Below are 14,422 nucleotides of genomic sequence, written 5' to 3'. Positions count from 1 at the left end.
GGCCGCTCCGCCAGCGCGCTCTTGGCCGGGCGGTGACGTGGCCGGGCCGGCGGCCGTACCAGGGATCCAGGAAGCGCCGCCGCCCAAGATCCCGCCTCCCGGCCCAGCCCAGCGCCTCGGCTCCTGGGGCGGGCCGTCCCGCGGTCCGGGGGGCTTCCGGCCTGGGCTCGCCGACTGCCGCCCCGGGCCGCTCTGTGTCCACGGGGTGCCTGCCACGTCCCACCCCGCCGACACCCCTGAGAGGGGTCCCCCCGGAGTCCGGGCCCCTGCCTCCCCTGCTTGGAACGGAGGGTGACCGTGGGCGAGCCACTGGGCCCCTCTTTCTGCCTTGGTTCCCTCATCTGTACACAGAGCTCAGAAGACCCGTTCTGGAGTGAAGTGGGCTCCCGCGTGCCACTGCTTGGCATGGGCTTAGCAGGTTGGAAGCCCCCCAGAAACGGGTGACCCACTGCTATGGTCATCATCAGCCTGCAGTTTGAACTCCTTCCCCCTCCGGTGGGGAGAAGAGCTGGAGCCAGTTTCCCCTTCCTCTCACCTGTTCCTTTCAGGAGCCACCTTATCCTGACCTGACCTGTTGGACAACGGTAACCAGACCCTCTGGTTGGGAGTCAGGTGGGCTTCGGTTCCAGCCAGGATGCTGAGAGACTTTCCTTCTCTTGGCCTCAGTTGTTTCATCTGTAAAATGGGATGATGGTGAGCATGGAAGAGGTCTGGTCTGTCAGGGAGATGCAGGATCCTCACTAGCGTCTCCCTCTTCTTGGTGTGACAAGATGTCAAACAGGAGCACAGGCCAGGAGAGACTCCAGAGGGCGGCGGGCCAGCAAGTTGGGAGAGGGAAGGGTGAAGGGCCATTGGAGGGGAGGAGCCCTGTCAGTGCTGTGTGGCCTGAGCAGACCGGCCAGCCTCTCTGGGCCTTGGTCTCTGCATCTGTAGTAGTGGATCACATGTGTTCCCCGCTTTTGACCCCTGTAGCCTGCTCAGAACCTCGACCTCTCCCTAAATTACTGACTTCCTCTCTGCCCCCTCCCCCATCACAGACAGCCAGAGGGGCTCTGCCCTGATTAAATGTGTCACTCCCCTACTTGTGACACTCCCACGGCCCCTTCACCATGCTTCCAGGCCACAGCAGTCCTTCAAGACTCAAAATGTGGTCCAAGGACCAGCAGCATCTGTATTGCCTGTTGGGACTGTGGAATCTCCGGCCACACCTCAGACCCACTGAATCAGAATCTGCTGTTAAACAGCAACCCTGGGTGATGTGTGTGCACACGAAAGTTCGAGAAGCACCGATCTAAGCAAAACTAAGAAGGAGGTACTATAATTCCCATTCTACACCTGGAACACTGAGGCACAGAGAGGTTAAGCAATTTGCTTAATATCACACAGACACTACATAGTGGCGCCTGGATTCCCACACACAGTCTGATTCCAGTGTTCATGCAATTAAATCCTTACATTACACTATGGGTTGTCATTGAAGGGGATGAGCCCCCTGTCACCAGAGGTAAGCAAGCAGGGTGGGGCGGGGGTGCCCATTTGTCAAGGATGCTCTGTGGGGACTCCTGCCCTGGTGAGAATAACCATCAAGTATTGAGCACTTACTGGGTACTGGGTACCAGGCATGGGTCAGGCATATTAGGTTCTCTCAGTTTGGCCTCAACAGTCACCTGAAACAGGTTTTAAAGCCTCGCTTTGCAGGTAAAGGCTATCGAGACCCAGCAAAGTGAGCTGTGTGGTCCAAGTTCCTGTGGGAGGAAGAACCAGGCACTCATCCCAGGGCTCTGACGGGTTCTGAATGGGCTGCTGTGTTCCCTGCTCCCCCCAAACCCTGCCCAGATGCCTCCCCACCCCAGAGAAGGCGGTGGCTATTTAAATACCTCAGGTGTGGCTACGGTTCTCTCTGCCCAACCAGCTGGCATCTCCTTCTAGGCGCCCACCTCCTCCCCAAGCCAGGGAAAAGCACGTGCATTTGCCATTTGGTGAAACATCTGTCCTCCTGAGAAGCAGCCCCAACTGCCAGCGGGGGCTGGAACGGGCTCGAATCCTCCTCTCTTTCTCCAGGGGGACCACAGGGGAACTGGCCCCAGCCAGAGGAAGTCTGAGGAGGGACCATCATGGTGGTGGAAGGAGAAGAACTCAGGTTGGGTGGTCCCAGGGCCAAGGGTTTGTCCTGGGCCTGCCACAGTGGCCTTGAGCCTGCCATGTCTCCTCCTTGGGCCTGCACTTTCCCATCTGTTAATGGGAATAATGAAGGTAGAAGTATTGCTGACTGGGGATTCCCTGGTGGTCTGGTAGCTAAGGCTCCACACTCCCAGTGCAGGGAGCCTAGGTTCCATCCCTGGTCTGGGGTCTAGATCCCACATGCCGCAATTAAAACTCAGCACAACCAAATAAATAAAATACTAAAAAGAAGAAGAGGAAGAAGTATTGCTAACTGGTTACTTGGTCCTCCTTACAGCTAGTCTTCCCAGTTTCCCTATGAAACTGATACTCCCTATGTCTCAGGACAGGGAGCTCATCACTCCCATTTTACAGATGAGAAAACTGAGGCTCAAACTTGTCTCTTGCTCCCGCAGGTCACATAGACCTCTTCTCCCCCAAGTTCTATCACTCTGGCTTTAGTAATCGGCCCCACCTTTTTCATACCTACCCCATCTTCAAGGTGGAGCATTTTTCAAAGCTCCCCATGAAGCACAGGGAAAACCCCCTCCTCATTTTACCCCCTCTGTCTCTAGCCCATGCCGGCACTCCGACCACCTGCACCATCAGACCTATCTTTCCCGGATGCTGGGGGGTTCCTGACAAGTCCCTCACCCTCTAAGCCTCACTTTTCCTGACACCTGAAGTTTGTCTGCTCTAGGAATGAAATGGAGGGGAAGCCAAGAGGGAAATTTCCTTCAGTTCAAAGGATAATGATTCTTTTTTCCTCATGAAGAAAGCAGATTGTATGCTTTCAAAGTCAGATTTATGGGAGAGAGAATGGGGGAGTTGTTCAATGATAGAGGGAAAAATGTATATACAGATTTTTTTTTCCTTCCTGGTCCTAGCCTTTTGGTACATTGCACCACTGTATTGAATATCCTGCCAGCTGCCTCAAATTCTGTGTGGATGTAAGGTGAAAATCATGATCATGAGGATGCCTGGCCACCTAATCAGCTGCCTCTGGCTGGGTAGGACCCTGGAAAGAAGAGGAAGCTATGGGTCTGGGCTCCTGGGACTCTCTTTGAGTTCCTGGGGGCCACTATGGCTTTTCCTGTTCTTGGCAATGAGTGGGCGCTCCTCCGCCCCCAGTGGAAAGAATGAGCTTTTCCCAAGCAGGTGTTTCAGAAGTTCCCCCCTTTCCCACTCTGCTCAATATATTTTGAGTGATGTTCTGTAGGAACTAGTGTGCGCCCCATTTTTACAGGGCGGGAAACCAAGTTTCCAAAACCTCTCCTCCACTTTCAGTCCCAAGCACATTTATTGAAGACCAGCTGTGTGCCAGGTGCCTTGCCGGCTGTTGTAGGTGTAGACCTAAGGAGCCCCTGGGGCGCCGTGGGGGACAGGCGCCTGTGCAAGGGCTGGATATGGCGCAGAGGAGAGAGTAATTACCCTGGGCTGGGGGGAGTCAGGAGGCAGAACTGCAGTTAGGAAGGCTTTCAGAGAATGCCAAAGTGGGCTCTGAAGGATGAGTAGGAGCTTGCCTTCAGGACAAAGCCAGGGGGAAGAGAGTACAGTCCCAAGTAGAAAGAACTACAGGTGCAAAGGTGCAGACATGTGTCTGATACCACTGACTCTCCCAGCATATTTTATTTGTAGCACTCTTTAAAAGGTCAATGAATGGGTTGGGGCAGGGCGTGGGAAGAGAGGGGATGGGACTTCCCCGGAGGTCAAGTGGTTAAGATTCCATGCTTTCATTGCAAGGGGCACGGGGTTCAATTCCCGTTGGGGGAACTAAGATTTTTTCAAGCTCCACTATTTATGAGCTGTCTGAATTTGGGCAATTTGTTTCATTTCTCCAAGCCGTAGTGTTCTCATCGGTCATTTGAGTGTAAACCAAGTACTGACTTCAGAGGGTAAATATCAGGGTCAAAGTCAGCTAGGTTTCTAAAGCGCTTTGCAAGAAATAAACCACGCAACAAACGCCAGCCCGGAGTCCCGTTTACAGGACACCGAAGCCCAACGAGGCAAAGCAGAGCTAGGAAAAAACACGGAAATGTCATGTCCTCGGGAAGCGATCACTCCCTCTCTGGTTTATTCCCTGAGAAGTGCAAAAAAGAGTATTATTAGTAACCTGTCGCCCGAGGATGCCTTCTAGGACGCTGGAAGTGTTCTGTATCTAGATCCGAGTGGTGGTTACATGGGTTTTGAGCTGTACACTTGAGATGCATGTATTACCGTTTGTTAATTACACCTAAAGTAAAAGTAAAAGAAACCAACCCTGGCCGCGATGCCCCCTTCCTTCGCCGCTGGCGACAGGTGTCTTTCGGAGAGTCCCAAGGCCAATCTCCGCGCGCCGCTCAGGCAAAGAGCTCTGAGCCGGGAGTCGTGCACCGCGCACCAGGGCCCGGGCGAGGTTCCCAAGGCAACCGCAAGCCGCTCTCGCCGCGTCTCCCGAGTGACGAGGCGCCACCGAAGGCCCGGAGCCCGGATCACGGAACGGGAGGCACGGAGCGAGGCTGGAGGGAGAGGGCGGCTGGCCAAGGGCGGAGGGGAGAGACTCCGCGCCCTTTGTCCTTGCGCTGGTATTCCGAGGGCATCCGGCAAGCTCCACTCCCCAGCCCTGACCGTGGCCATAAACTGCTGCTTGAACTCATCCATCCCTAGGGATTCCTTCTCGGCTTTCCAGGTGGGGAGATGGAGGGCTTGACTACTCCCCTATATCATAGAGCAAATTAGGGGCAAAGCCAAGCGCGGCACCCTGGTGGCCTGCTTTCCAGCTTGTGTCTGGCAGCCAAATGGGTGGCACATAGGGCTGTGTGCCAGCATCTCCTTGGGGTCTGGTTCGACTCTGCTAGTGACGTGTTCTGTGGTCCCCTCTCTTGTCTGGGTCTCGGAGATAGGGACAATATCACCATCTCAGCATAGCTGCTACCAAGTATGTGAAATAAGGGGTGTAAAGGTGTTATAAACTCTGAAGTGCTTTGCGTGTATCAAGGACCATGACCATCGCTAACCTACTGCCTTCTGCTTATCATCACCCCAGCCCCAACCACAGCCTGGGTGACAGCCAGCTGCACGTGGAGTTGGGGCCCGGAACTCTCCATGCCCGGAGATTTCCAGTCTGCAGGTGAGAGTTCCCTGCCCCCATTTTCTGCTTCCTAAGAAATGGGCTCTGAGATCTCTCCCAGATACCAGGGATCCTTTGGTCCCCAGACTGTCCATTTAAAGGGGTTCACAGAGACATCACCCTCCACCCACCCTCCTAATCTTCCACCTTGCGGCTGGATCACAGGGGTTCTCCACTACAGGAGGACATCTGGAGGTTCCAGAACGTTTGAGGTCCCAGAGCAGAACCCGGGACTACAATCCTTAGTGCCCTTGAACGCCTCACGCCGGGCGTGTTTGGACAGTTGTGTATTCATGTGCTGTGAGGCTATAAATGTATATTTTGGTGTATATGTGTGTATGTGTACACATGTGCCCAGCATGCATATGTTGGGGTGTGAGTGTGTGTGTGTGTGTGTGTGTGTGTACTTGGGATGTGTATTTGAGTGTGTATATGTAAATGTTGTATTTAGGGCTGTGTGGTATGTGCTTGCAGGTGTGTGTTGTGTATTTGTGGCATATGTGTTTACCCATGCATCTATTTGTGTCTTTGATGCTATGTATGCACATTTAGGTGGACATTTGTGGGTTTTGTACTTGTGGTGTGCACAAGTGGGTGTGTGAAACTGTGAGGTCTGTGATTGTGCAAGTGTGCCGGGGGTCCTGGGTGCAGGGACTCTCTGTCCCATCTCCCTTCATCTGGGTGACCTTCTCCTAGCTAAGCACTGTGGCTGCGACCACAGGCATGCTTCTGCTTGCTCTTGTCCTTGCTGCAGACCTGTGGCTGTCCAGGTCTTGAGCTTGCCTGGGGCTTTGACCAGTACGGGCACCGGGGGCAAAGGGTAGGTGAGTGAACCTAGGGCCAGGACTCATGTGCCACCCCCTCTCTGCCTGGCCTCCTCCCCTCCCCACAGCAGGAGCAGCAGCGGGAAAGGTTGGCGGAGGGGGGCTATTTTGGGAGCGTCTCCTTAGCAACAGCTGCCACGGCCGTCTGTGGCGGTTTTTCTATAGGTGCTAAAATATTCCACCCTGGTGACTAGTGAGTGCTGGGGGGTGGGTGAGGGTGGGAGTGGAGGGTGGCAGAGACCCCTGCAGTCCTCTGTTCCCAGGGCACAGCTTGCTAGGATGAACCCCCAATGTCCCTTTCCCCACCTCTGGTCCTCACCACTCAGGACTGCTGGGGCTTTAGAGCCCTAAGACAGGCCAGCTGTGTCCTGAGGTGATTTTTTAATCTAAGCAGCTGGGCTTCCTCAGTTTACCCCATCTGTAGAATGGGCTTGTCTGACTTTAAGAAACTCTCTAGGTGAAAATTTCTGGACAATATGACTCTGCTATTTCGAGGTAGACTTTTCCCTCCCCTCCCCAGCTGTCCCAGCTGCTTGGCCCAAGTTCCCTTCCCCTCCAGTCCACCTAGCTCTCTGCACAAGCTCTCAGGGCTCCTGTTGAACCAGGGAGGCCTGGTTGGGCTCCCAGAGTGAGTCGGTTAGTGGGTGCTCTGCTGGCCTGGGATGACCTTTCCCCAGAAAATAGGAGAAGGTTCCAATCGTGGCTCAGACAGTTGCTAACACCCTGAGCAACCCCAGGCAAGCCACTTCCTCTCTCCAGGTTTCTCACCTGTGAACTCGGGGTAGTCAGAGTCTCCACCTCAGCAAGTTGTTATCAGGGTCAAATGGGAGAACAGAGAATGGGCAGGAAGCTTTGGCAAAATGTACAGGTGAATGAAGGTTTTTACTATCATTCCCATCAGACTTCAGAGCAAGTCTCACCCTTGCAGAGAGCAGTTCCTGGCCACCCAGGGCCAGGCCACATGCCTCAGTTTCCCCAGTGGTAACAAGTGCTGTGTTGTAGAGCTCCTGTAAAGGTTAAATGAGACAACACTCGTGAAGGCCCAGAGCAGTGCTGGCTGATGACGGGCACTCAAAGGAGGCTTGCTTCTGCGTTCAGTTCACTCAGTCGTGTCAGACTCTTTGCGACCCCATGGACTGCAGCATGCCAGGGTTCCCTGTCCATCACCAACTGCCGGAGCTTGTTCAAACTCATGTCCACTAAGTCAGTGATGCCATCCAACCATCTCATCCTCTGTCGTCCCCTTCTCCTCCTGTCTTCAATCTTTCCCAGCATCATGACAAAGCCTATTTACCCTTTGGGACCCCAGGCCGGATTGCTCCATGACAGATTGAGGCCTCTGAGGTCCAGTGAGGACAAGCAACTTGCCCAGGGTCACCCAGCTTCTGACACCCAAGCCTACCCCCTGCAGCCTCTGTCTCTCAAGCCTCCCCCCAATTCCCCACCCCTGCCCCGGCCCTCTATGCAAAAAGGGCAAATTCTTCTTTAGTCTTTAATCATCCTCAGAATAGCCCCTTCAAGTGGATATTATCCTCCCTGCTTTACATGTGAGGACATTGAGGCCCAAAGAGGTGAGGTGAGTTGTTTAGAGTCACACGGAAGTGGGTGATGCTGAAGAGACTCTTCGATGGGGTCTGTAAAGCTCTCCCTGCCCGGAGGTCCCCTTCCGGCCTCTCCGCACTTCCCCTCAGCCCACCCTAAGCCTCCACAGGACTCTGCTCCTTACAGGAGACGAGCAGTGGAGGCCACAGACTGCAGCCCCAGGCCTAGCAAGTGGACCATCACCAGAGGTTTCCTCTCAACCCCTGTGACTCACAGCCACCAGGCCTCCTCCTCCCCTCTCGCTGAAGTCACTACCCCTGAGTCCCCACTCTCTCCTTAAGCTGCCACCCAGAGGCCTAGCACTGGGTTCGATCCCAGGAAAACAGACGCTCTAGGTCTAAAGATACCCTTGTCCCCATCTCCCCCTCCTTCCCACTCCTCTTCCTTCCCCTGAACCCTTCACTCCCAAGGCAGCCACCAGGCTAAGCCTCTGGCCAGGTGAAGAGACCACAGGCCATTTGTCTCACCTGCGCCATCTCCCACTTTCAATTCATGAAAAGGTATGATAGCTACCAGGCACACATGGCTGCTGACCCAGCATTCAGGCTGCCTGAGTTCCCCAGCCATTCATACATCAAAGACTCATTCCCATGGGACATGGGTCCTAGTTGCCTGCCTGGGAGGGCACAGCAGGGTAATGAGGATGCGGGGCATGGGATGGGCCATGCGCTACAGAGCTCTGCATGGGGCTGAAGGGAGGACCGAGAAGGGATGGTCCTGTTTATTGAGCACCTACTATGAGCTGTGCATTTCTAGTGCATCCACCTCACTTGATCTGTGCCTGTGAGGTCCTCACAATGGTGACGGTGCTCAGTTTACAGACAGGTTAAATACAAAAATTTGCTCAAGCTCATGCAGCTCCTAGGTGCTGCAACCTGGGCTCAAGCCCAGGTTGGCCTGACTCCCAAGCCCACTTAACAAGAACCAAACCTGTGCCCGGTGCTGGATGAGAGAATGAAGAGGTGATGGGTGACTTCTGCTGAGGGCAGCAGGAGGCCTTCCTAGGGGAGGCTGCGTGGAGGCTGCACTGGGCAACTACAGGAATTCTCAGGGCATTTCAGGCAGGAAGAACAGCATGTGCAAAGGCAGAGAGGTGTGGAGGCATCTGGTGTGTTCTGGAATCCATAGGAACCAGGGTGTATGTGTGGGTATCTGGGGTGTGGGATAAGGTGGGACCTGTCTGTATACCACATGGAGGAGTCGGGACTGGATGCTTTCAGGTGGGGAGGGTCTGCGGGGATTGGAAACCGTCATGGTGGTCCACGTGTTCTGGTTCCCGTGGCTGGCGCAACTTCAGAGAATCGGCTTGAAGGAGGAGCCAGAGATTTCGTATTCAATAAGTTCTCAGTCTGGCTTTGGGGTGCCTCAGTCTCTCTCTCTTAACTGGGGCCAGTCAGAGATGTCCAGGCTCCCAGGGAAGTCCTTCTGGCTGTCTAACTGCAGGCATTCTCTCATCCTCCTACCCTGCCTCTTCCAACCTCCTGCATCCTGAGAGTGTTGGAGTGAGGTGACAGAAAGGCCATGGAAGTGGCTGACTAGCCAGAGACTACGAAGCGCTGTGGTCTTCGCCCCACGTCGAGTGTGGGGCCCAAACCTTGGCGCTACTCAGGGCGAGAACGCGCGATCTTCCCTTCTAGAGACACTCTGGGGTAATGGGGATGCAGAGAAAGAGAGCCTGGGGTTTGGTCCACCTCTGGGTGACCTTGGGCAAGCTTGTGACCCTCTCTGGTCCTCAGTCTCCCTGTCTGTAAAACGGGGCGGTACTACCTAGCTGATTGTGAGGGTCGTTCCAGCAGAGCCACACCTCTGTCGACGGGAGCGGGGTGTGTAGGGTCCTTAACTGCCCGTCCTTCAGGAGCGTAAGGGGACCGCAGAGAGGGGCGGCCCGGGGCCACCGAGCCGGGTACCGACCCTCTCCCACCCACAGTCCCTTCACTGCACGGAGGAACCCTCTCCACCTGCCCATAGAGGGGTGAGGGGGACGAAAAAACCCGGAAGCGGATTCTCGGAATGGGCTCCGGGAGGAGCGCTCCTGGAGCGAGGAGGAAAACCCGGGCAGGATTTCGGGCAGGAGCGGACCGCGCGGCCCCCAGCCCGGGCTCGGCCCCGGCCCGCGGGCGGTTGGGACCGGGGTGTGATGCCCGGTTAGGCGGAGGGGAAAGGGGCAGGGCCGGGCCCCGCGGGCCGCCCGGGGCTCCGGGGCTGGGAGGGTGGGGGGCGCGGCCTCCGCAGTGGGGCGCGGGTCACGTGTGAGGAGGGGCGAAAGTCTCGCAAAGCGGAGCGGGTGCCGCGAGTTGGGAGTTCTCGGCGCGCCGCGGGCGGCGGGAGCTCGGGCTCCCGGGCGGGCGGGCCGGGGACGGGGCGCAGGTGACGGGGGCCTGGGTCCGAGAGCGCGGGGGGCCGCAGCAAGAGTGGGAGGGAGAGAGACACACAGACAGAGACCCCGAGCGAGACAGAGAGAGAGAGACACGCAAGGGAGGGACCGGGCAGGGGTGGAGGACGGCAGGGAGCAGACTGGGAGGGCGACGGAGACGGAGACCGGGACCCGCGGGGAGAGAGACCCAGGGGGCGGCAGAGATCGGGAGGGACAGAGACCAGCGCGCGGCGGGGAGGTGGCGGCGGAGCCCGGGTCGGCCGGCCGCGGGGGTCTAGGGGCTGGAGGCCAGCGCCGCGGGGCAGGGATCGGAGCGCAAGGCGGGCGACTGCGCGGAGGGGACAGCGAGAGAACGGTGGGGGCGGCGAAGGGAAGGCGCCCGAGGCGGGGGCGCGGGGGACGCCAGCGCCATGGGTCCTCGGACCCCTGCGCTCTGAGCCCCGGCCCCGGGGCCCGACGATGCTGAAGCCGAGGCGGCGCCGAGGGCGCGGCACAGGGCAGCGCTGAAAAGTTGGGCAGCCCGCGGGGAGCGGCGCGGGACAGCCGGGAGACCGGGAGACCCGGGGACCGACGGACAGACCCACAGACAGCCGGGGAGGGGGGGGCGGGGCCGGCCCGCCGAGTTCGCGGGGAGGGGGCGCCGGGACTCCCCTCTCCCCGCCCGGGACGCCGCCCGCCCGATCGCGCCTGGGATGTAGAGCCTGCTCGCTGCCTCCCGGAGACTCGTCGGACCCTGCGCCCCGCGGTAAGCCGGGCCCGCGCTCGCCGCTGGCGTTGTCCGTCCGTCTGTCCGGCCTCGTGCGTGTCTGTGTGTCCCGGGACCTGGCGGCTCGGGCCCCGCTCGCTCTGAACCTGATCTCTAACCCGGGTTTCCGCTGCCAGGCGCGCGTTCAGCGCGGTCAGGCGATTCCCCGGGATCTGGTGAGTTTTGTCCTCTATCCGTCGTCGTCGGAAGCATCGAGGTCTGGGCGTCTGCCAGAAAACGGGGGTAGAGGTGAGGGAAAGGCGCTTGACCTCCTGTCCCGGCCATGACCTTTCCCTGCCTCCACCCACCTCCAGTTGTCACACTGGGTTGGAGGAGTTTCGAGGCAGGTGACTTGTGGCAAGGGGGGAGGGGGGAAGGGTCCGTCTCCTTTCCATCTCCCCAGCTGCAGCCTGTTGGCAAAGGGCCCTGCCTGAACAAAATCCCACTTGTGTTTCGAGTACCTACTTTGGACCCCAAGACCCTAGGGTGGGTGGACGGGTATCCAGGGAAGAAGGCAGTTCATCTTTCACAGTGTGGGAGGCAGGCTGTGGAGAGAGGCTAGACTGCTTTTCCCTGCCCAGACGGAGAACCCCCAGGAAAGAGAGGTTTGAATGAGCCCTGGAGTAGGGAAACTTCCCTGCAACTGCGACAGTGTCCAGCATTCCCCCCACCAGCATCTCCATCACACTTCTGCCTCCAGAGCCCAGGCTCTACCATGGGGAGGGGTTGGGGGTGGGGGAGAGACAGGTGGAGGGTAGCCTGGCTAAGTTGGCAGGTGAGGGCCTCAAGAGCAGTAGGGTGTCAAGAAGCAGGTTGAGGTATTGGGGAACTAAGAGAGGGAGGCCCAAGAGCCATCCATGCAAGGTTCAGAGAGGAGCTGGGCTGCTGAGTGTGTGCATGTGTGTGTGTAAAATGTCTATTCTGCTTCTCCCCCACATCCAGTCTTGTGACCTCCAGGGCTTTGGGATTTGGGGGAGCCCTTAGCAGTATTTGGGGGCCTGAGAGCCAAACTGTGGCCCCAGCTTGGACAAAGATGGAGGGAACAAAATTTAGAAGAGAGCAGTGGGGTAAGGGCTGAGGTGCAACATGGCAGGAGCCAAGGCTATTGGCTGTTGAGCTGACCCATAGCCAAATCAGAAGGCTGAACCTAGAACATTCTACTCTGTTCTCCACTGAGAGGATGGGCTTTCTCTGGGGTTTTCCATGCCGGGCAGTGGGCCTTGTATATCCTCCATTCAGGCTCCTAGAAATCAGCTCAGCTAGCTGAGGAGCCAGCACGGTGGACAAGTCCCTCTTCTCTCTGACCCTCAGCCTCCATATCTGTGGAATGAGGACACCACTGCATGTCCCACTGACCTCCAAGTCGGGGTGGGGGGGCCTTGGCTCACATGAGCTGAGAGCTGTTCACAGGCTGGGGAACGCACTGAGCAGTTGGGAGTGAGGATTCCTTTTACCTTCGGGAAGATGAAGAGCTAATGGGGAGAGGGGAATATGGCCTGAAATAGAGCTGACCAAGAAGAGGAGTGTTCAGAATTAGAGGAGGGACTTGGGGCTTGGGAGCTAGTCCTCAGGAACCTTTGGGTTACCCTTGAATGAGAAGCTTCTCTCCCATAAAAAGTTTTGGGGGTGACTCGGAACAGACAGAGCTGGCCTTGAATTTCTGCTGGGTGACCTTGGGCCTCTTGCTTGACCTCTCTGAGCCTCAGTTTCTCCAACTGGAGAGTGGTACTGATGGTACTGCCTTCACTGGGTTGCTGAGTGATTTATAGACTATGTCAGGTGTTGGGAAGCAGCGGACACAAGCCCAGAGCATAGTAGGTTCTTAACAGACATTTGCAGAGCTGAGAATGAAGTCGCTTCAGGAGATGCTGTGAAAAAATTTCTCAGCTTAGGATCTAAGAGGGAAGGGGAGGAGGAACCGTGTAGGCTTACAGGGCGGGCTGGTTCTTAATGTGGATCTGGGGGAGGCGGGGGCGTGTGCTGTGGGGGGTGTGAGGAGGAGGGGGCCCCTCTGCGGGGACCACTGAGTCACGAGGACATGTAAGCGACATGACAACCAGCAACATGGTAACCAGGAGATTAGCGGCGGTGGGAAATGGAGCTGGAGCAGTGTGTTGTGGGGGGGTGGGGGGGCAGGCAGGACCGGCAGCACTGGGCCTGGAGGGTCCGGGGAGCAGCCAGGCTGGCCCCTCAGAGTGAGGAGGGGAGGCCCTGAGCCCAGGTTGAGCCAGGGAGGAGGTGGGGGCTGGAGTCGAAGGAGGGAGGCATTTGGGGGTCTGCTGGGCAGGGGGCCTTCTCCCGCACCTCCCAGGCTCCTCGCTCCTCTCCTCCACATCTCCACTTTTCATGCCTCTCCCCCTAGGATGCCAAATTTGGCTCACGCAATCTGTCGTCTCTCTTCTGAGATTGGCACCGGGACCAAAGCTGAGTGCATTACATCAGCGCCGCTCCCCCTGCACGAGGAGAGAAGGAGAGGGAGGGACAGAGGGCTGGGGGCAAGCGGCCAACCCTCAACTTTCTTTCCTGTCTTCCTGCTCACTCTTCCCCCTCAGTCTCAGGTGTTGAGGGCTTCTGGAAGCCGCCAAGCCGGGCCTTGAGGCAGGATGAGGGTCTAATCATGGCGATCCCTGAACAGGGCAGGAGGTCAGACCGTGTTGCTGTCCCCCTGGCAGGGTGAGGCCCGGGAGGCAGGGAGCCTGGGTTCTGGACCTCAATCTGTCATTGCTTGGCCTGTGTGACCTTGGGCAGCCCCCTGACACAACCACCCTGGGCAGAGTCTACATCTGGATAGAAAACAGTTGGCCATTTGAGATCTTGGTGACTCTCCTGAAAACAGATGCCCTTGAGTCCTGCTGCTCTCTTGGTCACAGAGTAGGAGTTTTGAACTTTGGCTCTCTGTGACCTTGAGCAAGTGACTTCACTTCCCTAGGCCTCCATCTCCTCACCTGTAAAATAGGGCTGGCTGGGATAGAGCCCTCAAAAGCACTGGATGTGAAAAAGGTACTAGACACAAAAGAGGAACATGAGGGAAGAGACAAGGTCTCTGGCTTGAAACCAGACACTCGGAGACCCCATGGCTCCTGGTACGCCAGCCTGGAGGTAGGGTGCAAGCTGAGCAGCCACTGACAAGACAGGGTTTCAATTCAGACAGAAGGGTTGGCACTTACATCACTGATCTGATAGTCTTATTTATTTATTTTGCAAAAATGAAAACTTATGCCTAGAGAGGGAAGTAAACCCCACCAAGGTCACAGTGATGGTTTGGAGTTGGAAGAAGCAGAGCTGGGGCCTGAACCCAGAGCTGCTGGCTTCCAGCCCCAGCTGCAAGCAGAGAGACAGACAGGCACACACACGCCTCCTGTGGAAGGCTGAGTCCAGCCCAGACAGGACCCAGGAGCTCTAAGGAGCTCCAAGAGACCCTTGGTCCCTCCCTCCTCCCTGCCTGCTTCTTGGCTGTCCCACCCCCACCTTCTCTGACCATTAATCCCATCCCTTGCTTAGTCTATTTGAAAAGCTGTCTTTCAGACTAATTTTCAAGCCAGTTTCAGGCAGTCCCCGTCAGAGACAGGCTGGATTGGGGGTTAAGATGGAAGATTCTGGCCCCTTCT

General features: G+C 57.1%; 1 protein-coding gene across 1 annotated transcript in view; it reads left to right on the top strand.

Moving 5' to 3' along the window:
• The first annotated feature begins 9,967 nt into the window (after window positions 1–9,967).
• The window catches only part of KCNJ4 (potassium inwardly rectifying channel subfamily J member 4), a 24,987-nt gene continuing 20,532 nt past the window's right edge, over window positions 9,968–14,422 (top strand). Inside the window, exon 1 of the mRNA XM_024992789.2 lies at window positions 9,968–10,814. The gene's annotated coding sequence lies outside the window, so the exon portion shown is untranslated. The remainder of the gene's footprint in view (window positions 10,815–14,422) is intronic.

Source organism: Bos taurus, chromosome 5 (genome assembly GCF_002263795.3).
Source record: "Bos taurus isolate L1 Dominette 01449 registration number 42190680 breed Hereford chromosome 5, ARS-UCD2.0, whole genome shotgun sequence".
In the NCBI taxonomy this organism is placed as follows: domain Eukaryota; kingdom Metazoa; phylum Chordata; class Mammalia; order Artiodactyla; family Bovidae; genus Bos; species Bos taurus.
Note: the sequence above shows the minus strand (reverse complement) of the source record. Positions and strands in the feature narration are given on the sequence as shown.